Source organism: Mustela erminea, chromosome 4 (genome assembly GCF_009829155.1).
Source record: "Mustela erminea isolate mMusErm1 chromosome 4, mMusErm1.Pri, whole genome shotgun sequence".
Taxonomy (NCBI): domain Eukaryota; kingdom Metazoa; phylum Chordata; class Mammalia; order Carnivora; family Mustelidae; genus Mustela; species Mustela erminea.
This window is the reverse complement of record NC_045617.1, coordinates 58,851,224-58,878,575: the sequence shown is the minus strand read 5'-3', so window position 1 is coordinate 58,878,575 and position 27,352 is coordinate 58,851,224. Positions and strand designations below refer to the sequence as shown.

Genomic DNA, 27,352 nt, shown 5'->3' with positions numbered 1-27,352 from the left:
GTACTGCCCTGAATTTAGTTCTTTTGCTGCAAAATATTGTTAGAGTTAATATTAGAAAAGTGAATTTTGCCTTTACGAAAAGTGAGGAATATTACATAACTGATCACTAAGAAGCAGAGTCGAATCTTAGAATATGACTGTCTTAGCTCTTACCCAGTATAGCAAAAAATACCCAGATTGCTATAAATCCCAATAAAATGACTAATCATGTCGAGAAATTGTGCAGCTGGTTTATACAAAAATTAATTTAAACAAAAAGTTATGCTTAATCATAAAAGATATTTGATTTGGGCTTTTGTAAAATAATCATAGACTACAAGTTAGCTTCCTTTTCACTCTCTTGATTTTAATCTCTTGAACTTTCAGCTTAGGGCTGCATCTGTTTCTCTACGTTTTAGGAAGACTATTAAGCATTATTTCTGAAAACATGCAGTTAGAACCATTATTTCTATTTTTTAAAAACTTGATTGACATATAATTAATATACCATGAAATTCACCCACTAAAAATGTACAGTTTGTTATTTGTTAGTGCATTCAGTGTTGCACAACCATCAATCTCTTTTCCCAGCCTACTCAGCCCCCAGCCCCAGTCCTAATGAGCCACTAATCTACTTTCTAGCTTTGTAGATTTGCTATTTCTGAACATTTCATATGAATGGAAACATACATCACACACCCTTTTGTGGCTAACTTCTTTCACTATCAGGGCCCAATAACATTTCCTTGTATGGACATACCACATTTTAGCTATCCAGTTGGTGAATATTTGGGTTATTTCTCTGTTTTGGTTCTATGAATAGTGCTGCTATGAACTTCATGTGCAAGTTATTGGTGAACGTATGTTTTCATTTCTCTTTGGTATATTCCTAAGAGTGGAATTGCTGGGTCACATGGTAACTTTATGTTTGTGTTATGTTTTAAGGAACTGCCAAGCAGTTTTCCAAAGCAGCTGTACCATTTTACATTCCGACCAGCAGTGTATGAAGGTTTCCAATTCTCCACATCCTTGCTAATACTTGTTATTTATCTTTTTGATTGTGGCCATTTTAGTAAATGTGAAGTTGTATCTCATCGTGGTTTTGATTTGCATTTTCCTAATTACTAATGACATTGAGCATCTTTTCATGTACATGTTGGCCATCTGTATGTCGTCTTTGGAAAAATGTCTATTCAGATCCTTTGCCCAAATTTTAATTGGATAATTTGACTTTCTGTTATTGAGATAAAAGACTTCTTTATGCACTGGAGATTAAGTCATTACCAGATATGTGATTTACAGATACTTTCTCCCATTCTCTGGATTGTCTTTTCACTTTCTTGATATGGTTTGCCTTTCAGAATTTTGAAAATTTTTTTTAAAGATTTTATTTATTTATTTGAGAGAAAGAGATAGATAGAGAGAGAGAGAGCATTAGAGGGGACGTCAGAGGGAGAAGCAGACTCCCCGTGGAGCTGGGAGCCTGATGTGGGACTCAGTCCCAGGACTCCAGGATCATGACCGGAGCTGAAAGCAGTCGCTTAACCAACTAAGCCACCCAGGTGCCCAGAATTTTGAAAGTTTTATTATTTTGTGTTTATCTTCTTTTTCTTTGTATTTTTAGTTATATCTAAGAAACCATTGTATAACCAATGCCAAGAAGATATACACCTGAGTTTTCTTCTGAGAGTTTCATAATTTTAGCTTCTACATTTAGGTCTGTGATACATTTTAAGTTAATTTTTATGTGTGGTGCTTTGTAGGGTTCCAGTTTTGTTCTTTTCCATGTGGATATCTAGGTGTCAACACTATTTATTGAAAAGATGATTCTTTCCCTTTTGAATTGTCTTGGCACCATGTCAAAATAATCAGCTGACAGTATATGTAAGGGTCTGTTTTTTAATACTTCACTTCTGTTCCATTAGTCAATATGTCTATTAATATGCCACACTGTGTAGATTACTGTAGCTTTGTATTAAGTTTTAAAACAAAAGAGTGTGTCATCTAACTTTGGTTTTTTTTTTTTTAATTTTTTTTTTTTAAAGATTTTTTTTTTTCTAAAGTAATCTGTACACCCAGTAATGGGCTCGAAATCACAACCCTAAGATCAAGAGCTGTGTTCTCTACCAACTGAGCCAGCCAGGTGCCTGAACTTGGTGCTTCTTTTGCAAGATTCTTTTTGCTATTCTAGTCCTCTTGATTTTTGTATGAATCAGTAGCCTTGTCAGTTTCTGTAAAAAAGCCAGCTGGGACTTTGATAGGGATTGTGTTGAATAACACTATTCTCCTAACAATATGAAGTATTAAAAATAAAAACAACATCAAGTCTTTCAATCTGTGAACACAAATGCCTCTCTATTTATTTAGATCATCTTTGATTTCTTTCCACAATGTTTTGTTGTTTTCAATGTATAAGTATTGCTTTTTCTTTTTTAAATTTATCCCTTTATATTATTTTTGATGCTATTATAAATGAAATTATATTCTTATTTCATTTTCAGAATGTTGCTACCTAGCATATAGATAGATATATAAAAATAAATTTTTATATATTGATCTTATACCCTGCAAACTTGTGGAACTTATTTTTTAGTCCCAATAGTTTTTCAATGCATTCCTTAGGATTTCTATATACAAGATCTATATACAAAATCAGGTACAAATAGAAATAATTTCAGGTACAAAGAGAGATAACTTCTTGTTTTCCAGTCTGAATGCCTTTTATCTCTTTTCCTTGTCTAATTGCCCTAACTTTTTATATACTGTCATGTTGAATGCAAGTGGCAAGAGTGAACTTTTTAAAAACAAACATTAGCAGAACGTTTAATTACATCAGTTTCCCCTCAATACACTAGTTATTTAATCATGATTATATATATATTTTTTTAATTTTTTTTTACAATTTTATTATTATTTTTTTTTATAGAGATCACAAGTAGGCACAGAGGCAGGCAGAGAGAGAGGGGGAAGCAGGCTCCCTGCTGAGCAGAGCGCCCGATGCGGGGCTCGATCCCAGGACCCTGAGATCATGACCTGAGCCTAAGGCAGAGGCTTAAACCACTGAGCCACCCAGGCGCCCCTTAATCATGATTATATTGATCATTTCTATTTGTTTGCAGGAGGTTCTTCCACTAGCAGCTCCCATGATTCCCACTGCATTATTTTTCTTGCCAGACTTAGTTCATTTCCAGCCTAAAGAATCATCTCTTCTAGTTGGCCACACTGAAGCTGGACTTCTAATTTCTTAACATCTGGTTTGGCTTTAAGCATACTCAGCTATTCATTTGTAATCTGTTCTGTATACTTTCTATATGCTGCACTTGTAGGAATTTGCTCAAGAACATCAAGAATCTTTGTGTGTAATAGTCGTAGCCTCTTGTGTGTCTCACATACAGCCAGTCGCTCAAGGCTGGTGGTCTTCTTCAGCAAAACTGCCATGACACAGCCCAAGAGTGAATGTTCTTGTTTTCTTCCTGATCTAAGGGAGGAACAAGCAGTTTTTACCTTTTAGTGTCAAGTTGTCTGTGTTTCTCATAGAGGCCTTTTTATCAAAAAGTTCCCTCCTGTTCCTGGTTTGTGAGCCTCTTTGTCATGAGGAGTCAAAGGCTTTTTTTTTTCCCTTTGTTGAGATATTCATACAGTTTTTTGTTCTTCATTCTACATTAATTGATTTTCAGATGTTAAACCAAATTTGCATTCCTGGAATAAGGCTTACATGGGTATGTTGCACAATCCCTTTTAAGTATTGCTGAATTTGGTTTACTAGTATTTTAGTGAGTATTAGATCCATTATTTCTCAGCTAAACAGATATGTCTCCAAGGAGGGTGGTTTCAATACCCTCGGGCCTTGTGCCCCCAAAACATTGAGACTTCAATATTCTGCTGACCAAGTACAAAGCATGGTCGATTGGACACAATAAATGTTTATTGAATATATGAATCAATCAACAAATATTCTCAATGAACAGCCTGATCCCTTTAAGCCAATGGTCATATGAATGAGGGTTTTGTTTGTTTGTTTTTTACTTTAAGAATTGTCTGTTGCTCTGGCTCTCTTGTCTGAAGGGTGGTGTCTAAATCTAGTAACCATTCCTCCCATCTTCTTAAGCACCACCCCACCCCCACTGTGTCACACGGACCAACTCTTGGCTTCTTGGCCTCAGTAAAAGGATAGAGAAAGCCACTCTTTAATTTTTAGGAGACAGCGAACAAATGAATAAAGTATTCAGCATCACACGTAGGCCATGATAGAACCTCTATCTATCCGTGTTTCTGGGTTTTCATAGTTTGGTCAGGCCCAGGTCCTGCCCAGAACACTCACCCATTTCTGTGTAAACCTGGTGTAGGAAGAGATCATGAAGGCAGAAATGGATAGTGTTTATTTTCCTTAATGAAAATAACATGCACATGATCAGAAGTAAAAATTTATAAAACAATTCAGGCTAAAAGTGAGTTTTTCTCCCTCCCAGACCCGCAGTCTCTTCCCAATTGTACCCTGGAATGAACAGCTTTTGTTTTGGTTTTTTTTTCAGAAAGTGTTCATTCAAGTATGTGTATCTTTATCAAAACACAAGCAAGACCTGTTATATACTTACTGCTCTAGAGTTTGAGTTTTTCATGTAATGTAGCTTCAAAATATTCCAATATTGATATTTTTAATCCTATAAACAAGCAATTTTATAATATGTAGACATATCATAATTTTTGAAAAGAGCTCTATTATGTTTTTATATTGTATGTTTGTATTTTTACGTTGTTCTGGGGTTCTTTTGTATGTGTGCTATTATGAAGAATGCCGAAATGAACATCTTTATCTAAACATCTTGAGCTACGTGGAACAATAAAATCCTACCAGTGGCATTGTCAAGTCAAAAGATTTGTATATTTTATTTTGATAGTCTTTGGCAAATTACTCTCAAAAGGCTGTATATCAGTGTATCTGCTCAGTATATGAAAATTCTTTTTCTGAACTCCCACCAATACTGCATGCATATCAGGCTCTCTTTTAGACCATACAGAGCTTTGTGAGAAACTGAAGTCACTCCCTCTGGGTGAGGCAGCCCTGCAGGCACAGGATTTAACAAGTGGAACATTAGCAGGAATTCAGTCCCAGCTCGTTCCCTGGCCTAGATGCCCTTGTGCAGTGAACACTGTGCACAACTATACAGGACCACAATGTTATGCATAATTAATTTGAAAAAAATCCATGTCGGTCTGTATGCAAAAAGGGATAGCTCACTTCGATTATGAGTTAAGTGGAACATTTGTATTTCTTTTTCTCTGAATTGCTTATAGCAAATCTTAGAGATCTTTGTTTTAAGGAGATTAGCCTTGTGCTTACCATGTATTATAAACATTTTTCTTTTTTTTTTCTTAAATTTGTTTGTTTTTCATAAAAACTGTTTTCATGTAGTCAAATTGATCAATTATTTTCTTTCTTACAAACCAGAGTTAAGAATCATGTTCTCCTTTGCTGTTTATCTCATATTTGAATATTGGATCTCTGTAACTTGCTCTGATTTAAAGTGAATGATTTAATGATACTAAGTTTTTAAGCTATGTATAGCAAAAAACCCATCATCAGCAAATTGAAAAAGGAAATCATAAAGTTGACAAAATATTTGTATGGTATATGGAAAGTAATGATAAATATCTTAATGTACTAAAACCCTTAAAAATCAGTAAGAAAAAAATAAAGGCTCAAATAGAAAAACAAGAAAAGAACATGAATAGGCATTTTTCAAAATATCTGATGGCTATAATTGTGAACTCACTGTAGGTGAGGAACTATTCTAAGTACTTTGCTTGAATTAACTTTTTTAAAGATTTTATTTAGTTATTTGACAGAGAGATAGAGAGCACAGGTAGGCAGAGTAGCAAGGGAGAGGGAGAGGGAGGCCCTCCGCTGAGCTAGGAGCTGGTTATGGGGATCCCAGCACCCTGGGATCATGACCTGAGCAGTAGGCAGCCACTTAACCAACTGAGCCACCCAGCTGTCCTTTGAGTTAACTTTTTAATCCTCACAACATCCCTAAAGGGTAACTACTATTAATATCCCCATTTTACAGATGCGGAAAACTAAAACACAAGACTTAATTTGCCCAATTACTTAATCAAAGAAGAGACATTATTTACCAATTGTTATATGAAATAGTTTCAGCAGTTCAATGAAAAAAAAAAAGATGCTGTTGATCATCTATGAATTGAGCAAGGATTTAAAAGAATTATTCTCAGACAATCGTGGTAGTTTAAATTGGTACATCCTATCAGAAGAGCGGCTTGGTAATATATATTAGACCCCTTAAAATATGCATACATTCAGACCGAGCAGTTCCACTTTTGGAAGCATATTGAAAGGGAAATAATTACTTGCCCACTGGGACAGTGTTTATTAAAAGCCAAAAATTGGAAGTAGCAGTCGAACAACCAAGAAATTTCTTCCAATTAATTGGGATACAGTTATATAATGAAATAAGCCATTTAAAAATGGTGTAAAATACGGGGTGCCTGGATGGCTCACTCAGTGAAGTGGCCAACTCTCGTCTTTTTTTAAAGATTTGTTTATTTGGGAGGGAGAGAAAGAGCATGTATATGCAGGTGCACACGTGTTGGGGGGGAGGGAAAAAGAGTCTCAAGAGAGTCCTCCTTGAACAGGAGCCCATCGCAGAGGTCTTAGGACCCTGAGATCACAACCTCAGTTGAAACCATGAGTCTGACATTCAACAAGCTGTGCCACACAGGCACCCCTTAAGTAGCCGACTCTTGATTTTAGCTCAGGTCATGATCTCAGGGTCCTGGGATCGAGCCCTGTGTGGGCTCTGTGCTCAACGGGGAGTCTGCTTAAGGATTCTTTCTCTCCCTCTGCCTCTCCCTCCTGCTCACAAGCACTCTCTTTCTCTCAAATAAAGAAGTAAATAAATAAATAAATCTTTTAAGAAAATGGTGCAAAACATAATTTTGAAAAGTTATTTTTATAATAAATAAAAATATTAAAAGGCAGGTTTAAAATAAAATTCTTTTTTAAAAATATGTGCATGATGAGAAATCTAGATAAGGGTGAGGAGAGAGAGAGAGGGGGGAATTTCATTGCTGAGGAGGTAGTGTGACAGTCTTGGCTTTCCTCTGCTTTGAACAGGAACATAACCAGGACTTCCACATCCTGTGTCCACCTGGACTTCCACTGGAATTAAAGCCATGAGCTGATCCATAAGTATGTTAGCTTTTCTCCGGCTCTTTTCTCTCTCCTCGGACTCTGTTTTAAGTTCGTTGGCTGTTTTTCAGCTGCTTTTTTTCTTGTGAATTCCATCATGAAAACACAAATATCAGTCCTCCCATAGCCGTCTTTTTTTTTCGGTTGAGTTTTTTTCTTAGCCTGTTTGATTGTAACGCAAATGCAATCACTCACTTGGAGGGAAAGAAAATGAGCAAACTTTTGAACTTCATTTACTTCTCTTTGGTCCATAGCTCATCAGATATGATCACGAGTTATATCCCCGATATTTTTAGCTTCAGTGTATTTTATCTTAAGAAGTCTAAGAGGGTAACAATCAGTGGGGGAGTCAGACTTCACCTTTTGCCTACTTAATGCAGTAGGGAGAAAGATAAGGGTTCTGGGTTGTCGGTTCTCTAATTAAGTCTCTTTAACTTGAATAAAGGAAAAGTTACAACGCGTTTTCTTGTCTTGAGGGACTTCAGTGTAATGGGCTAACTGCCTGTTCTTGGGTCTCTGTTCTTGGGAGTAGAGATACATATTTAGTGAGGACTCAATTTATGTAGAAGTGTTCTTGAGGTAGAAATAGTCTTAAGAAAATAAACACTTATGGTCCACCCTTTATTCCACTGACATCTGAAGCAGGGGAACCCAAACCAAAAACAACAATTTCTGTTCCCCAGAAAGGAATGGGCAAATAACATTACTTTTAAAAGTTTGGTCTGTTATCATTTATATTTGCTTACTACTCCTCCATTTATTTTGGTTTCAAGGGGCTGGGTGTTTTTGTTCATATAAACCTGGCAAGGATGACGTTCCATCCGTTAACACTAAGGGAATTTGGGTTGACAAAGAAGGGACTGAACTGTTGTTTTGCTTAAATAACCTGGAAGGCTGTGCTGGGATGTGCTGAGTGGATATATTCCTGCAAATCGGGCTCACTCTGTGAAGCGATATTCAAAGGAAAATGGGTGGCACCTTTGTCCAACTCAAGTAATTACGTGGAAGGTTCTGTGCTGGGCTGTGGGGGAAGATTCAAAAAGGAATCATACGCAGACCCTGCACACCGGGGTCTGTGCCGAGAAGGCTCATCCACTCGGTGGAGTCAGGCAGAAGGGAAGGTGAAAGGAAAGGGCCCCTGGAGAACAGTCAGGGAGGCCAAAAAGTACAGAAGACAGAACAACAATTCTGGCCCACACAGGTGGTGAGAACCATTGAAGGTTTTTTATCAAACGAGAAACGATCAGAGTTTTGCCCCAGGGGCATGAATCTGCCTATCATGTGCAGCATTGATTTCCTGGGGGAGACCCAAGGCACGACCAAGAGGTCTGGCTCCAGTAATCCAGCAAGGTGAAGTGACCACCTGATCCCAGGGACGGGGTGGGGCCAGGGGGTTTGTTATCTGCAACTCTGCCCTTGCCTTGTGCTTCCAGGCTCCGATCTGCAACTGTCTATTGGGCAGGTCTGCTTGGGTCTCTCATGGGCATCTCACAGATAAAAGATGTCAACAGAGGGGTGCCTGGGTGGCTCAGACGGTTAAAGCCTCTGCCTTTGGCTCAGGTCATGATCCCCCGGGTCCCGAGATCGAGCCTAACATTGGGCTCTCTGCTCAGCGGGGAGCCTCCTCTCCCCTCTCTCTGCCTGCCTCCTCTGCCTACTTGTGACCTCTGTATGTCAAATAAATAAATAATATCTTTAAAAAGAAAAAAAAAAAAAAGATGTCAACAGAAGGCTGGAGTTTACCCTCCAAAACCTTTCTTCCCTTAACTTTCTGCATGTCCCCAAATGATACTTCCAGCTACTCACTCATTCTAGCCGAAAGTCGAGGAGTCCTTGAGTTTTCCTTCCCCTTCACACCAAACCATCGCATTCTGTACCTTTTCCTTTCAGAATGTATCTCCAGGCCCTTTACGTCTGTCTTCACGGCCACTGTCCAAACCCGACTGCTCATTGTACGGACAGCTGTAGTGGACTCAAGCTGTTCTGCTTCTGTTCTCAGCCTTTTGCAATTCTTGTTCCACACAACTCCTGAAGTAATGTTTTAAAACATAAATCACGTCACTTCCTTACTCACAACCTTCCTGTGTCTTCCTAGTGCACTTGGAATGAAATCTAGATTTCATACTCTGGCCCTCTAGGCCATTCCTGATCCTCTACGATCCTTGGATCCTTGGCCCCTGCCCCTCCCCCATTGCCCAGCCCCTGCCCCCACCCCCACCGCTGTGCTACAGCTTTACTCCCTGCTTCAGTCATCAGACAGACCTGGCTCATTTTTACCTTTGACCTTCGCAGTTGCTGCTCTCTCTACCCAGGATGTAAGGGACACTCTTCCACTAGCTCTTTAAAAAGTTGACTCCTTGTCTTCCAGCATGACCTGCTTCATGGAGACCGTCCTTGTCCAGCCCTCTTCAGAGGAGCCTGTGCACCTGCCCCAAGCCACAGTTCTCTGCTCTTTCATTGTACCCGTCTGTCTCTCAGGTTATCCTGTTTGTCATTGTCTCCCTTCACTAGAACCTCAGCTCCAGGAGCTAAGGGACCCTATCTTGTTCCCCACTTTGCTTTCTAATTCTGACATCTGTGCTTGACACAGCTATTTGTTGAATAAATGAGTGGCTCGAGCTGGCCAGGTCAGATGTTATTAGAGTGATACCAACTGAGTGGAAAGTTAAGTAGTGTCCAAGAAGTTTACAGTTGTTTAAACTGATTCTTTAGTATATACCTCCAGTTTCTAAATAGCATGCTTACATTGCTAATTATCGATTGTACAGCTTGACCCATTATTACTGACCTGACAGTCTGGAAACTGAAGACATAGCTTTGCTTTTCACGCCTTCTCTGATCCCTGTCTCCCCACCCATCACGCATTTCTCATTCTTCCATGTTCTCATTCCCAGCATTCTTGTATTGTACTTTTGATTAGAACAGTATTGTGTATAACTATGTAAAAATTGATGATAGCTAAGCCTTGTGGTAAACCATGATTACTTTTTCTTTCCTGCATGACTTTTGCTTTCCTTGCTGGTGTTTGTGTTTGCTTGCAAAGGGGCCTGCATACTCATCCCCAAATCTTTCCCCACTTATGTAAATCTCTTCTCAGTATGTTCAAACACTTTTGTTATTCTGTCAAGTTTATCTGTAAGAAGTGAATCCAAATTGGACTGGATTTCCTCTAAGCTTGCTGCCCGCTGTTGCCCTGCATCTCTCTTCAGATCATCCTGGGGAGTCCTCCCACGTCCCTCTTGGAATGGATCTCCCAATTGCTAGATCAGAATCTTATCTTTTCTGGGTCTGTTTCCAAATTTGGACAGAGCACACAGAGCTTCTTGAGAAAGGCTCATGGGGCTTGGTTTTTTTGAGACCTGCTCCTAGAAGGCATCTTTATTCTGGCTTTCTACTTGGTTGATAGCTTGACTGGCCATGAGGTAGCAAAGCAAACTTGCTATAATATGTAAAAATACCCACTGTCACTTATAATTAACCACAATTAATATTGACGTAGAAGATTAATTTTTTCTCTTTAGCACATAGCTTTTAATTAATTTCAAAAGATTTTCTCGAATGATTGTCACATGAGACCTCAACTTTGATCTATCTACTCTTGCTGTTATAGTCTAAAAAATATTTTATGGACATTTAATGTTTTATAGCTGAATGAACTAATTTAAAATTATGTTTACTGTGATAATAATGGTATTCTACCAATTTGCCTGATGGTGAGAATCACCTAGCATGCCTGGGAGAAAATGCTCACTTCGGGGCAACAGCAAAAGATTTTGGAGAGGGGTCTTAGAATCCGAATTTTCAGCAAGGATTCCAGAAGGTTCTTTTTTTTTTTTTTTTTAAGATTTTTTTGTTTATTTATTTGACAGAGATCACAAGTAGGCAGAGAGGCAGGCAGAGAGAAAGAGGGAAGCAGTCTCCCTGCTTAGTGGAGAGCCTGATGTGGGGCTCAATCCCAGGACCCCGGGATCATGACCTGAGCTGAAGGCAGAGGCTTAACCCACTGCGCCACCCAGGCGCCCTGTCCAGAAAATTCTTAACATGAGAAACATCCTCTGGAGATTATCAGTGATTTAAAAGAGGCTTCAGATGAAAATTTCTCTTCATTAACAATGTGTCTTCTCTTGACATGATGTAGAAGTTACAAAATGTCCAGTTCAAAAACACAGATGTTCTGTACCTGTGTCTTGATAAATTTGGTCATTAATATGTCCTGTTACTGAGCAAGTATTCCCATTGTCAAGTACAATTTTGGCAAAATCTCTTTGCCAGAAATTTTTTTTGCTCTTACGTACATTTTGCTACTATTATAAACTGCAAAATAATTCATTTCCAACAGTCCTCAGGTTTGAGGTAAATGTAGTTATATTTGAAGGGAAAAAAAGTTATCTGCAGAATGACAATTACTGTTTGAGGAAAGGATACAGAATTTTGACTCTGTTGGCTTTTTAGGAAGCCTCCTTGAACTTCATCTGAGGTGGCTGCATGCTAATTACTTGAGGAGGAACCAAAGTGGCAGAGCAGGGGGCCCGGATGAAAACAGGTGTTTAATAATGCGTGGGAGGTGACTATAGGAAAGATTTTAGTAAGATCTGTTTTATAAAAAGGAGGCCGAACCCTTTTCTCTTTTAGAAATGTGGGCAGCAAATTCTGAAAACTTCAAGAGGAAGCAATCATTTATTTAAAAATTCTTTTCATGTGTTCCTTTTGGAAACGTTTGGCTTTTTATTTTTGCCTCTGTTTGTACTTCAGGGGTCTTTCCTTTCAATGAAGTGCCTGTTTTGCAGTACACTGCCTGGTGTGAAGTAAATTCCAATCTTAATTGGGGTCTCTTAAAAGCTTTTTCTAAAGGGTTTCTCAGCCTCCCTGAGGAAAGACCACTGTTATTTGTCTAAGGTGCCCTGACGAGGGCCTGCTGAGCATTGCCTTGGACCCTCCTTCTAGAATAAAAATGTTTCTGACCACAGCTGGGTAGCCCACAGGACTGAGCAGGGCAACCTGACAGGGTTATTCAGGATCGCAGTTGCCAATTTCATCTATTTAAAGGGACTCTGTGTTTTTCAAAATTTTTCACATCTGTAAATTTAACTCGCACTGACCTGCCAGGCTGTCTGTGGAGGACCCGGCTGAGGATGGAAACTTGGAATAGGCCAGAACGAGTTAACTGAGCTCATGTTGAATGTTCCTGTGTGCCTAACAGAGCAGTGTTTCATTTTCCTAAAGTCTACTAAAATGGAATTATATACATATGTGCGTAACTAGTGTTCTCTCGCTTGGAAAGTACTCGGCTGCCAATTTTGTAAAGAAAACACGAAAAGAGTAAAATCAAACTGGAGATTTTAAGAAGGATCTAGAACTGTACGCTTTTAAAAAGACAAAAAAAAATCTTTAAAAAAAACCAACCTAATCCCCTTTAGTCATCAGACCCTGCAAGGACTGTCAGAATACACGGATATCTCATTTTTCAAATGACAAAAGGTGTTTTAATTTATAAAGCCCTTCTAAGTGATCTCTAAGTGATCGTAGCAGAAGCCTTTAAGGAACTTTCGTTTCCCCTCTGTTAGGTGGGGCGGGGTAGAGATGAGGTTGGAAGCTGTGTGACATTTTCATTCTGTCTTCAGTGTGGGAATAAACAGCTTTACAGGCAGTAGTTAAAGTCTGTATTCGTTTGTTAGAGCTCCTGTAACAAATACCTATGGACTAGGTTGGGTTAAACAATAGAATTTCATTTTTTTTTTTTTAAGATTTTTTATTTATTTATTTGACAGAGAGAAATCACAAGTAGATGGAGAGGCAGGCAGAGAGAGAGAGAGGGAAGCAGGCTCCCTGCCGAGCAGAGAGGCCGATGTGGGACTCGATCCCAGGACCCTGAGATCATGACCTGAGCCGAAGGCAGTGGCTTAACCCACTGAGCCACCCAGGCGCCCCTAGAATTTCATTTTCTCACAGTTCTGGAGTCTGAAAATTTAGTACTTAGGACTTAGAAGTCCAAGATCAAGGTTGGGTTTCTTCTGAGGCTCTCTCCTGGCCACTTTCTCCCATATCCTCATATGGTCTCTGAACGTACAAGTCTATCCAATCTCTATTGTTTTACCAAGACACTAGTCATTGGATTAGGACCCACCCATTGTGACCTCACTTTACCTTAAACACCTCTTTAAAGGCCTTATATACAAATACAGTCACATTCTGAGGTATTTGAGGTGAAGACTTCAACAGATGTATTTGGGGGGACAAAATTCAGCCATAACAGTGTCCTTAAAACAAGCTTACAAACTGAGATCCATTCACAATGGCCCATAAACACCCAAGATCCATTGTTTTTTTCTGGTTTCTTCAGTTCCACTTCCTAACAGATTATAGCTGCTTTCCTTCTCACCTTCAACAGTGTCACATATTGAGTAGAAACGACCTGAGGAAGAGGATGCATTGAAGGTGTGTTTCAGGAATGGGAACCAACGTAGGTCACCAGGCAGTGCCACTTAAGAGATGAACATGGAATGTAAAGATTGTATGTGGCAGAATTAAAAATATTCTATGTGAACACTGTTTCTGCCATATTTGTGTTAGAAATAACGACCTCTTGAGTAGAGTGCCACCATTGGTGGTGTAATGCTAAGAAAAATAGTACTTATGAAGAGGGGCATCCCAGTGTGGTCAGCAACTATGTATGTACCTCCTGATTAGTTTTATAATCTCTGAGGTCCCTGAATGTGAGGCACACTTTTTTTTTTTTTTTTAAAGATTTATTTATTTATTTGACAGACAGGGATAACAAGTAGGCAGAGAGGCAGGCGGCGGGTGGGTGGGGGGGAGCAGGCTCCCCGCCAAGCAGAGAGCCCGATGCAGGGCTTGATCCTAGGACCCTGGGATCGTGACCTGAGCCAAAGGCAGAGGCTTTAACCCACTGAGCCACCCAGGCTCCCCAGCACTTTTTAGAGAGATGCCTTATTCCCAAACGTCACTATATAGATACTCATCTTTTCTGTGTTTGATTTTTTCTTACTTTGTATGCTTTTATTATCTTAGATGTGTTTGATATCCAGCAGAGTGACATGTTTCTTCACAAAAAGCTGCTAAAATAAGAAATAGAATGAATAGGGATGCTAAAGAAAGATAATGTTAAAACACCTGTCAGAGTAAAGCCAGAAAAAAATGTTCTCACCAAGAAATGCAGCAATCCCGTTGAGTCAGGTTGGCAATTCAAAGACGATTCATGTGTGACTAAACACATTTGTATTATATCCCATACACATTGCAAATCATCTAGCAGCCTTCTGGTAATTGCTTCCTACGTCTCCCTAAACTCTTCACTAGGGTGGACAGATTGGGTGGACTTGTCCACCTTGTCACAAGGCATGAAAATAGTGCTTTCAAAAGATACCCACCTCGGTGAGGTTCACGGTTCTTTAATATAAAGGGAACTGGTACCTCAAGCCATGTAAGCACACAAGTAAAATGGGTGCCTCAGAATCTGGCAATCGTAGATCATCCCTGAGAAGGGTTGAAAACTCTTCAGACACCTAAGAGATGACTTAATTTTTTGGCATCTTTTGGCCAGGAATTTCCTAGAAGTAAGTTAGATCTTGAGATGGCTGAGATACAAGGCATTCCTAAAAAGCTCCATGCAAGACCCAGTTGTTTTGGATCTGTTTGGATTCTGATCTGAATCCAAAGGGTGATGGAGTGGGAGTTGGGGGTGTGCAGGAATTCTCAGGCAAGCTCCACACCCATTAGTTGGGAGCCTGTCACTTCAGTGTTTTAAGGCATTGAGTAGATTAGAATCGGCCACTCAAAGTAAGGATGGTTAAAAAGTCACAGAACATTGGTGTTCTTCCAAGTGAACACATTTTTTGTGGATTTGACCCTGATATTTCAGATTTAGAATTCAGTATCCTAAGACCTAAAGATGAAGTCTTATTATATACAATGGAAATAACTGATAAGGATTTCATTCAGTTCTTACGGTTTTTGTTGTGCCAGTCTGTTATTTTCATTGCCTAGTATCTAGTCCTTGGGGCAAAAAAGAAAGAGCACAAGGTTCCTGTTAGATCTCAAAAAGGAAGTGGTACAGAATAAACACGGTCCCTTTGATAATGATTTCTTAGCCAGTCCAACAGATGATGATTCTTAGTAAGTGTGAGTCCTTTAGGACTTAGGCATTGATGTTGAGTTTAAAGGTGGCCTTAAGTGTAAAGAACATGAAGTTAATAGAAACATGAAATGGAGCTTTTTCTCCTCAGATTTTGACACTAGACATATTTGGAAACAGGAGTAAAATGCAACTTCCTGTGTTTGGCTGCTATAGTGACTAACACAGACTTTTAAAAGCAACAACTTGTAGCTCAACGAGATGTAGACAGTTTGATAACTGGATTTTCAACATGGTTCAGTAAGAATTCACCAAGTGTGCAATTGGTCTTTTGAAAAAAATAGGTTTGTGTGGTTTTTTTACTTTACTTTTTTATTTTTTGCAGGTACAAGTATAAAAATAAACTGTGTGCCTTCCCCTCTCGTGGGAAACAGGGACAATCCAGTTCTAGCTGTTCTCTCCTGTTCTTATAGGTGATGTCAGCCTTCTTGCTTTGTGACTTTCCTCAGGGTATTTCTGCTGCAGAGTGATGGTGATTTCCCTTGAGTGCTAGTTGGTCTCTGCTGCTCTCAGCAATTGGCCCAAGACCAGTGGAGAACACAGGTGACTCTGTGCAGGAGTCTGTTTTGAACAGAGTGTTTTTGTTTTTCTAGAGCCCTCTAGAAGACTGGGGAAATAGCTTTCAAACAAATTTCACCATCCCAGTTGCTCCAGATCATAAATGACTGATTTTCTAGAGTTTATTCCCCTTGAAACCTTTTAACAGTCCCTTCTCCACCTGTTTGTGTAGTAGGAGAGGAAGTAGTAGAAGGCATTGGCCTTTCTTGTGTATTGGTGATGCAGTATGACCCTTTACATATGTTATTTCTGTTAACCCTGGCAACAACCCAAATGCTAAATTGTATTATCCCATCCTATGGATCAGGAAGAGGTTCTGAAAGCTTGAAAGGCTTGCCCAAGATTACCAGCTAGGAAGTAGAAGAACAGTTGATTCAATTCAAGTCTTTCTGCCCCAAGGCCCATCAGTGGAAATTAATAGGTCTGTGTTTTTACTTAAAATGACTCTCTGGGGGCACCTGGGTGGCTTAGTTGTTAAGTGTCTGCCTTCTTCTCAGGTCATGATCCCAAGCCCTGGGATTGAGCCCCGCATCAGACTCCCTGGCTCGGCGGAAGCCTGCTTCTCCCTCTCTCACTCCCCCTACTTGTGTTCCCTCTCTTGCTGTGTCTCTGGCTGTCAAATAAATATATAAAATCTTTTTTTAAAAAATCATTCTTTCTCCCTTTCTTCCTCTCTCCCATTCTCCCTCTCTCTCCTTTCCTTCCTTCCTCTCTCTCTCTCTCTCAGCATATACTAGGTGTCACCAGGGTGCCAAGTAAGCTAAAGGATAAAATAAAACATTTTCTTACCTCTCTGGAAGCTTTAATACAGAGCACAGGAAAAGCTGTTCATTTCTCCATTTGTGTTTGCTCCCGTAAGATACTGGTATAACAGGAGATGTTTGATTCTCAGTTGAAAGGTGAGATAAGAGAAGTGGTATTTTCTGTTCAGAGTGGGAAGAAACTTGCTGCTGGCTGCCAGTCTTCAAGAATGATTCTACTGGGCGTGTTGCATTGTCTCGTCAGGTATCTGCCACCATAGTACTACTCGGCTACCATACCGAGGACCTTGTAGTTCTACCAGTTTCTGATGTATTTAGTGAATCAAAAGTCTAAAGTATCGATACAGAGCTAAAGATCCATAATGTCATAATATGACAGAATTTATCTCAGGTGGAAAATACGGTTTTAGAGTTTTCTATGTGGGTCTCCCTTCTGAGAGATTTAAATTCTCACATGTAATGCCTGAAAACAATGGAAAACCAAAGGCAATTTGGACTTGGTTTCAGTTCAGTCAGATAACTTGCCTTTCCGGTTTCTTGATCATGAAACCAAATTCCCTTCTGAGTCCCCCAGTTAGGAGAAAGAAGATGAAGACTGCAGAAAAGTCTGAGTTGCCCAATGTGTTTTGAGAAGGAAGAAAGAAATGTCCGTGTAGGGTGTTAATTTTTCGTCACTCATTGCTATATAAAAATACACAATTCTTTAAAGATCATTTCACATATAAATTATTCCAACTGTTTTTTCTCAGTTGTTTGTCTTTGGTGGATTGTCTTTTTAAAAGGACACAGTAAGCCGCAAAGTCAGTCTTTGTTCACCTGAAAAATTTGTCAATAATGTCTCTACCATTCTTATGAGTGTTAATCATCCTTCCTGCTGGCTTTGATATTTTCTCAATTTCAAACTTTAGTGTTTGTTATGTTATCATTCAAAATATTTGGAGTTCTGCAGGAAGGCACCATTGGAAACAATTTCCTCTGTATGAAAAATCTAAAGACCTGCTAAAATAAATCATAGCCTACTTAGGCCAGGCCTTGTACATTCATTATTGCCAGACATTTGTCCATGATTTAGTCATTCATTTTGTAAATATTCATTAAGTACCTTCTGTGGCCTGGGTACAGAGTGGGGGCACCACCTAGAATAAAACACTTTTGATGCCTGTCCTCATGGGACTCTCGATCTAGTAGGGAGCACTGTGACTTTCTCTTCATATACTTGCTCCTTGAAGAGGCCATTTTTCCCCCCCTACTTGTTTAGTAACAACAACAATTAAAAGTTATTTTTATGGCTTCTGGAAAGGTTGATGAATTGCAGCTAGCTGCTTCTGAATTCAGTTAGGGGCTTTCCCCTCACATCCTTCAACATTCCTTTAGGCCAGTATTGAAAATCTCAATAAAAATTATATCAAAAAAATAATTTTGGAATAAGATGGTTGGCTTGATGGTGCCCTAATTGGATTCAGAGCCTTTCCTTGTGGTATTCTACCCAAGTCCTGCTGGTACACCTTGTTCTCTGGAATGCTTGCTTGACACACATGTTGTTTGAAAAGAAAGAAACCAAAATAGAACATCTTCTAAGTGGGCATCACCTTAGTGACTGTGTTGGTGAAAAAAAGATTAAACTCAACCCTAAGGCCGTCATCACTATAAAGTTATTTTTTTTAAAAGACAACTAATGGAACTCTCTCCCTTCCCTGTCCCCATCCCCCCCCACCCCCCACAATTAGATGTTACAGACTAAGGAATGTTAATCCTTTGCTTTTCAGTGACTTCTAAATCGTTTCCTGCCTAATTTGGATGGGGTCTTTCTACCTTTTAAGAACTGTTATGAAACTAGACTAAATCTCCATAACCCTCAAACAGCTTAGCCCTGAATTTTTAACCCAGAACTTAGAGAGCGTGTCAGGCCATGGCTGTCACAAGAGCGAGGGCTCAACCCCCACCCCTGAGCCCCTCCAGCCACTTACCTCCTCTGTTCTCTCACAGAACAGAATGTTCTGTGCCAGGTTTCTGTATTGGAATGATGGTTACTTGAATAATGTCAACCCCTCTCATAGACGGTTAGCTTCCTGAAGGCAGAGATCCAGTCCCTTTTGCTTACTATTATGGCTTCAGTGCATTACCTTGTCTATGATAGTTGCTCAGTACATTAATTATGAATGCATGACTCCATCCCACAGTACGCAGATTTTTCTACAACTTCCATCTTTTTGTGGAACTCTCCTGCCTCCTTGTCTTGTTTTGTCTGGAACCCACCTCTCCTTGGCAGTGCTTCACTTGGTAACTCCATAATGGAGGTTCTGCTCTCCCTCACCATGGACATGTGACTCACTCCTGGCTACCACTCCTGCCTGCTTTGCTTCCAGTAACGTGTGTATTCTCACTCGAAGTACATACCCTCCTGCTGCGTTCCTCTTCACAGCTCTGGTGCCGTCATCCCCTGACTTCCTGCTCACTTCCTCGCATTCATGAAGTGAGGTTCAGGCTCTCTTCCTCCGCCCAGAGTCTCACTGTTATCCTGAGAGAAGCCCATCCCCATGTGGTTAGTCAGTTCTCTTGCGCTTCTGGCTCTTTCCCCTCGGTCCATAAACATGCCCTAGAATCCCCCACACTTGTGACTTTATAACAAATAAACTAACCTCTGTCTTGTACCTGATGATTCTCGGTACAGGAGAAGTCCAAGGTTCTTTATTATGTACAGCCTACTGCCTTCTAAATGTAATCATTTTCTAAGAGTTTCCCCCTGGCCCTCAACTGCCGCTTTTGTTTGGAAGACTCCCCCAAGTAACTTCAACATTGACTTCCTGCTAGTGTGCCAATAGTGTATTTCTGTCTGCTGGACATCTTCCCCTGAATGTCCTGCCAATACCTGAAGTTCATGCGGCCTGAACATAAGCCATCGGTCTTTCTCCACGTCCTTTCTTGGCATTCCAGCACACGTCCAAGAGCTTCAGGCCATAGAATTCTCCGTGATTTCTCTAGACAGTTCCCCCTTTTCCTCACTTCTTCCTCAATGTCCCTTGGATCCATTCATCATTTCTAATTCATTTTCACTGCTCTCCAAGTTCAGATGCCTGGTTGTTGCAGTCATCTCTTAACTGAACTACAAGAATATAAATCTGGGGGCCCTGGGGATTCTTCATGACATAAATTCTCCTCTCAGCATCCTGCCCAACACTGTATAAGCCTGTAGGTTTCATTTCTGCCTTGGGTGGATAGTCTGGAATTATGCACGAGGCCGCCATTCTCTTCACAGGTACCAGACTTGGGGACTTGGTGTGACAGCCACGGCACTGATGGACTATAAACAGTGTTATCACATTATAGGTATATGATCAGGGCCCTTATTTACCCACCAGCTTTTTGACCTAAAGATATTGGTCCAGATTTAATATGTTATTTTATTAATACTTCTGTTACATTTATCCACAGTGGGAAAGTTTTCATAATTGTATCTCTGGCAAAATTTAGCTGCTTACTTAAGAATTACGAAATTTCATTATGAATAGTTTCTCCCCTGAAGTTTCATCCCTATGCCTGTGTTCAGCAAACTGATTGGCTGTTGTCCTAACATACAGGAGTAAAATTTGCTCAGTTGATGTCTTGCCCAGTGGAGATGTGTTGACCTTTTCTCCTTTTTGATGAACACAGCACAACCTCCACACACCATGACCTGCTCCCCACCCCAGACTCAGGGAGTTGTAGGATATGGTTAGTAAGGAAAGGAAGGTAGACGGTTGCTTCCTTTCTTATTTTTCACTTCACTAGCAAAGTTCTTGATATTTCCACGTAGAGCCATCAACACTTTTCACAGAACCCTTTGCTGATTGTGATCACAGTGGTATTTAAAACTTAAAATGCTTTTATTTAACAATAAAATTCATTTTCCTGTTGTCTACTTGACCAGAGTTTCTTTAAACCCCAAATACAAGTGATATTATTTAATCTGTTAAATATCCCGCAGCAAGTCTAGGGGCTGTTGGGCATGTCCGAGCATCAGGATGTCCTCCAGCTGCACAAACATGCTCATTCTGCAGGCCTATCGGCCATGAGTTTAAACTCTGAAATTCTTTGTCGGTGCTTGCAGACAGATGGAAGTCTTTAGTAGCTTTTCCCTTTGGGGGTTTAAAAATAATGGCTGCCTCCATAGAAAAACAAGTTAAAAAAATGTAGATATCAAATTCCTAAAATTAATACTATGGTAAATAAGGATTATATGCAATCAAAGGACCGTAGTTAATATTAGCAAAGGACACACTCTGCCTTCAACAAGCGTGAACCAAACTGTGAAGACACTGAGGCTATTGGTTTACAGAGCCAAACAGTACCTGCTGTAATTCTTTGGGTTAGTCCACAGAGGAGGTTGGAGGTAGAACTGAGTTATTATTCATTAGGGTTTATGTCTTGCCTTCTCTTAGAATAGAGCTCTATTTCCACCCATATCCCTCTGACCCATTTTGTACAGAGGAGACCCTAGTGGCCAACTCCTGACTTTAAATCCCAGTTACCAGCTTTGTGACCTTGGGCCAATTACTTGGCTCTCTCTGGACTTCACTCTCATTACAAAGTGGGAATGCTAACAAGCCCCTACCTCACAGGGCCATTTGATAGTTAAGAAGACACCATTCATAAAGCACTTAGAACAGGTCTTCATGTGGCCTATAAGATCTATGTATTCAGCACAGATCAGTTATGAGAATCAGAATTTTTCAAAATTGGAAAAGAGCCTAGAGATCACGTAACCTAGTCTCCTCATCTCAGCAATGAAGTATTGAGGTCTTTGCCGAAGGTCAAAGGGCTATTAAGAAGCAGAGTCCGGTGTGGGACTCAGCTCTCTTCTTGGCTTACAGTCAGCCATTCCAATTGGATGGTTAAAACCCAGAACAGTAACTGAGATTTATTGCCTGTCTTGATTGTGCAACACCTTCTTTGCTTTTTGCCCTATGAAGAATCATAATGCCCTTCTAGAGCTACTAAGAGGTGCTACTGATTCGTCAATTTAGCTGTTGTATTCCAAGGAGGACAGACTCAGGAATCACATGACCTAGATGATGTTTTTGCCATTAGCTAATGACTTGGGAAGCCACATAGTCTCCTTGGGTCTCAGTTTCTCCACAGGTAGGGTTTGTTTTTTGGGTTTTTTTTTTTTTTAAGATTTTATTTATTTACTTGACAGAGATCACAAGTAGGCAGAGAAGCAGGCAGAGAGAGAAGTAGGCTCCCTTCTGAGCAGAGAGCCCGATGTGGAACTCGATCCCAGGACTCCGGGATCATGACCCGAGCCGAAGGCAGAGGCTTTAACCCACTGAGACACCCAGGTGCCCCATTCATAAGTATTTTTTTTAATATATATAGGATAGGGGCACCTGGGTGGCTTTTTATATATATAATATATATATATATATATATATATATATATATATATATATACAAAATATATATATAAAAAAGATAATGTAGAACCCCTGTATTAAACACAGTTGCAGTTCCCACAACAGATAACTTAGTACTCAGTGTTTCTACAAATTGCATGTGTTGGAACTGCTGCATGATTTCATATGCAGAGTGCAAATAAATGTAAAGCTGCCATTATTTATGGACAGCAAACTGCTTCTTAACCTTTCATCTTGCATAGGTGAGCTTCCAGTGTAGCACAGTTTCAGGGAAGTCTCAAAAGATAATAGATGGGTTAGCTTTCCCAGAAATCTGGCAAGGGAAGGGAGATGTTATTTGCGTTTTTCAGATAAAGAAATTAATCATGATATCCTTTATAAATAGAAGAGCTTGTATAAAGGTTATCATTTTTGAGTGCTCTCTCATCTGAGGTCTTGCTAAGACTGCAGATTTCCATTTTGTAGCTAGGTAACTTTGCTTTGGAATGCCCATGTGTTTAGATGATTCTCAGACATAAAGTTCAGTGAAAAAGGACAGACCTTTATAAAGGAGTGTGCTGTAGAAGTCCACTAAGCTGAAGTTCAAGAATAGGTGACATAAATCAGTGGTAATAGGGGTTAACACAATGGTTATTTGGGGGAATGGGTGGGAGAGGGTGGTTATGACTGGGAAGAAGCACAAGGAAGCTTTCTGGGTGTGGAAATAATTCTAGACTTTGATCTGGATGGTGATTACATACACAGAATCATTTACTGTCTGTAAATATACCTAAAAATTATTTTGAAAAATCTCCATAATTTAATTTGAGTGGCAGATCTTACCCAGGTCCCTCTAGATAACTTTATAGCTTCTTTCAGTCACAGAGAACTGGAAATTGGCAAATACGGAGTCGAGTTATGAGGGCAGTCTTCCTCCGGGGGGACTAGTATAACTTCATTCGACTCTTAGGATATCAGTGTTTTTCATATTCTATTCTTTTTCTTCAAATTTGGTTTCTTGTTTACATTCTATTCTTTTTACCCTTACTGTATTTTAAAAGATGATGGCTACATAATTAAAATATTTTTAGCCTTGATTATCACCTTAATGTTGATGATTCTTTAAGCAGTCAGCTAAGGAAAAGCAGTGTGTTTCCCTGTACCAACAGAGATCTTTTCTAACTCTAAAATTGTATTCTCAGATTTTTAAGTAATGCTATATACATTGATATCTAGAAAGTTCACTCATTCTCTAGTTCCTTTTTACATTTTTCACATTTAACCATTTCACATGTTCAAAGACTTGACCTTATAAATTTGCTTTCATTTATTCTCCCATACATACGTAACATGTGTCTATTTTGAGTACAGGAGCATGGCAGTGAGAATGTGGAGTTTTTTGTTTTTTGGGGTTTTTTTGTTTTTGTTTTTTGTTTTTTTTTTTTTGGCTTTACTTTAAAAGGTCAGCCATCCTTGATTGGATCACTTTCAGGCCATTCCTTCCTTGATTTCCACCAAAAAGTCTACTCATCTTTTCGGTTCCCACTTGAGTCTCGCCCTCCCTGTGAAACATTCCCCAGTCACCTCCGTCAGTGTTGACTGATCCCCTCCCTGTGCTTCCACCTTTGGGCTCTTCTCCCATCTTTGTTCCAGTGCCTCCCCACCTGGCCGGCATCACAAAGCACCCATCACATCTGCTCCCCCAACCATCCTGCGAGCTCCGAAAGGGAGGGTGAGAATCCTGTCCTACTGTCTGGGATCTCCGAGGACCTTGATGGTGGGTTCATGGCACTGAGTTAAAGCAGGCCTTGCTGGTCAGTAGTACAGAGGGCCATCTCTGACTTGGAATCCAAGCTCTGCCACCCACACAGTGTGTCACTTGAGGAAGATACATATTTATTCATTTTAAGTCACATAATTTAGTCAATAAATGTTTATTTAATCTTTCTCTATATGAAAGCACCTCCACGTACATTGCCAAATACCGAGCTAGACATTTAGTCTCTGTGAGTCTTTTCTTATCTCCAGAATGGGACTGATCATAGAATCTACGTCAGAGCTGTCCTGAGAATTAGCATGAGCCAAGGCAGGTAAGGTACTTAGCAAAGAGCCTGACGCACATGCGCACTCAACAAGTATCAGTGGTCATCAGTTCTGCTGTTAATAAAGTGCTCACTAATTTCCACTTTCAGGAGAGAATCAGACGCAAGGTGGGTCAGTGGCTAGTTCATTGCTGGGTACTATGCATCAGACCTTTCACACTGGCATCAGCTGTGGGGTTTCTGTTTCTGAATTGTGCCATTCACTCTTCCATCCTTCTGAGTGCAGGGGATGAGATAGGAAATGAGTCCTCAATTGTCATGAAATAAGTTTCAGTCCTTTAAATTTACTTTGATTCCCAAATAAAATTCTATTACCGAAAACAGTTCCGCTTCAGTGATTTAAAAATAAAGAACAAGGAACCTTTTTTATTCCCAGATTTGTCATTCTATGTCATCAGTATATGATACTAATCCTGGTATGGTGAGAGAGAGAGAGAATTGGGGGTATGTTTGGATTAGGCTCACAGTAACTGAGTGGACACTTGCTGATACCATTTTTCAAGGCTCGTTATCTACCCTTTTGAAAGATGTTGGATGTCAATTACCTTATTTGGGTCTATCATGTGCTGAAAAGTGATGAAATATCTCTCAGTGATAAAACACTAGAAATTGAAAATATTGATAAAAAGAGGTTTTTATGAAACAAGATGGGATCGGGAGGGAGACAAACCATAAGAGACTCTTAATCTCTCAAAACAAACTGAGGGTTGCTGCGGATGAGAGGGTAGGGATGGGGTGGTTGGGGTATGGACACTGGGGAGGGCATGTGCTATGGTGAGTGCTATGAAATGTGTAAGCCTGATGATTCACAGACCTGTACCCCTGGGGCAAATAATACATTATCTGGTAATAAAAATAATTTATTTTTTAAAAAAGAGATTTTAGAGAGAAAGATGGGCAATTCTAAAGCATATTAACTTCCCAAAACCTCTCTGAGCAGAAATGTTTACTCATGGTAAAAGCAGGACTCCCTGAGGTCTCCCTACAGCTGATATCCTCACCCCTATGAACCTCTTAAATTCTCATCCTCGTGCACCTCTATGCTAGCTAACGCCACATTTATACAAACGAATTCTTTAAGATACTTATAGATTTGTAGAAGAATTACAAAGATAGTACGGAGTTCTCATATACCCCCCCTACTTAGTTTCTCCTGTTATTCATCTGATATATGAGTATGATACATTTGTTACAACCAAGGAACAGAGCACAGGTGCATTACTGTTAACTAAATTCCATAATTTATTGGGATTTCCCTCATTTTCCCCAAATGCCCTTTTTTTGTTGTTTCAGGATTCCATCCAGGATACCACATTGCCTCTATTTATATGTCTCCTTAGCTCCTCTGGTCTCTGATCGTTTCTTAGACTTTCTTTGTTTTTAATGATGTTGACAGTTTTGAGGTGTATTGATCAGGTAATTTGTAAATGTCCCTCATTTTAGTTTTGTCTGATGTTTTTCTCATGGTTACAGTGGGGTTATAGGTCTTGAAGTATGATTTTCATCCATCATAACAAGGGTACATGTTATCAACATGACATACTATGGTTGCAATTAATCAAGATCACTTAGCTGAGGTAGTGTTTGTCAATTTTATCCTCTGTAAAGTCACTCCTCCCCCTCTGTTTTATGTTGCAGTCCTTGGAAGGAAGTCCCAGTGTGTAGCCCACATTTGAGGAGTGGGGAGTTCAGCTCCACTCCCTTGAGATGGAGTGTTTATGTAAATTATTTGTAATCTTCTGTACAAATTTGCTTTCCCACATTTAATTATTCAATATTTATATTAGTATGATATTATTTAATCATTCAATATTTATATCAGTGTGATATTTTCTATATCAGTATTCAATATTATATATATTTATTTTACACTTTGGATTATCTAATACTACATCATTTATTTTATTGCTCAGATTGTTCCACCTTTGGCCTTTGGTACTCTTTCAGTTGGCTCCTATGGGGGTGGATTTGACATACTCCCATCAGTATGTTTTTTGAGCACTTGCTTACTTTCTGGCACTGAAACATGCTCCAGGCTAACTAGTGTTTCGTTTCTTTGAAGAGCACTGTTAGAAACCAAGATCTGAGTACCAGTGTGCACACTTGGGGTATTGTTGCTTCTAGGCTTTCTGAATGAACAGAACTTTCTGAACAGAACAGAACTGTCATGGTATTTCCACCTCTAATACAGTGCCATAAGGATCATTCTAACTATCCCATCCCCCCACTTACCAAAAAGCTCGCTTTCCAGCAGTGGCTCCCGACATAAATCATCCGTATACTTATTTATTCTGTCCCAGTGTACTTGGATAGCAGCTTCAGAATTGTTAACTTATACTCTTCATGTAATGCCACATACCTTGATCTTTCTGTTCCTTTTCTCTTACTGTCTGTCAGTGATCATTCATCTTACCCCCCCAAAAGGAAGATTTTGGTACAACCCAAAGTACAACCCAAACTCTGATCAGCAAGAGAGTACGGATCTCCATTAGTGAACTCAAGACAAGGATAGCCACTTGGCTTCTTTGGAAACCATTATCAAGTCTCATCTGCGATGGCTCAGAGCATGAGTTTATCCTAATTTTGTTGTCTACTTGGTTCTGGGTCCAGAAATTATGTATGCCCCTGTATATGATAGTACATGTATGAAGGCATTCGGTTGAGAAAGGCCTCATGTAAGGATAGGAAATAAAGTCAAATCTTCCCTGAATGCTGCTGTAAAGTTCTATGGCCTTTAAAGGGGAAAATGGCAGGCTTATACTGGAAAACATAAAAACTGTAAAATAAATAAATATTTTAAATATTTTAAAACAATCTCAAGTGTGAAAATTTTCAAAACATGAAAATCAATCAAAATTAACCTTTAAAACAGGAAATTTAGACTTTCATCTGGGATTTACCTAACAATTTGTTCTCATCTGGATGCAAATATAAGATTCAGGTGACTTGTTGTGAAAAAAATTTTTAGTAAGTTTCAAACAGATTTTAATGGTAAGTTGATTCAAAAGAAAATTATAGAAGTATCAATGGAACTGACAGTATCCTAGGTGTTTGGAGAAGAGAGATATATTCTGTTCATACTACTCAAAAGCAGGTGAAAATCCCCTACATATTCATGATCCAAGAGATTCACAATGGCAGTATGGCCAACTGTGCCAACACATGGTTCTTAATTGCAACCCTGGTTTGCTCTACTAACCCAACAATTACAAAATTAC

General features: G+C 39.6%; 1 protein-coding gene and 1 pseudogene across 6 annotated transcripts in view; one reads left to right on the top strand and one right to left on the bottom strand.

Annotated features, from left to right (window-relative positions):
- PHACTR2 (phosphatase and actin regulator 2) overlaps nucleotides 1-27,352 on the top strand; it is a 259,175-nt gene that overhangs the window by 139,054 nt on the left and 92,769 nt on the right. The window lies entirely within an intron of this gene.
- LOC116588385 lies at nucleotides 3,071-3,444 on the bottom strand (annotated as a pseudogene).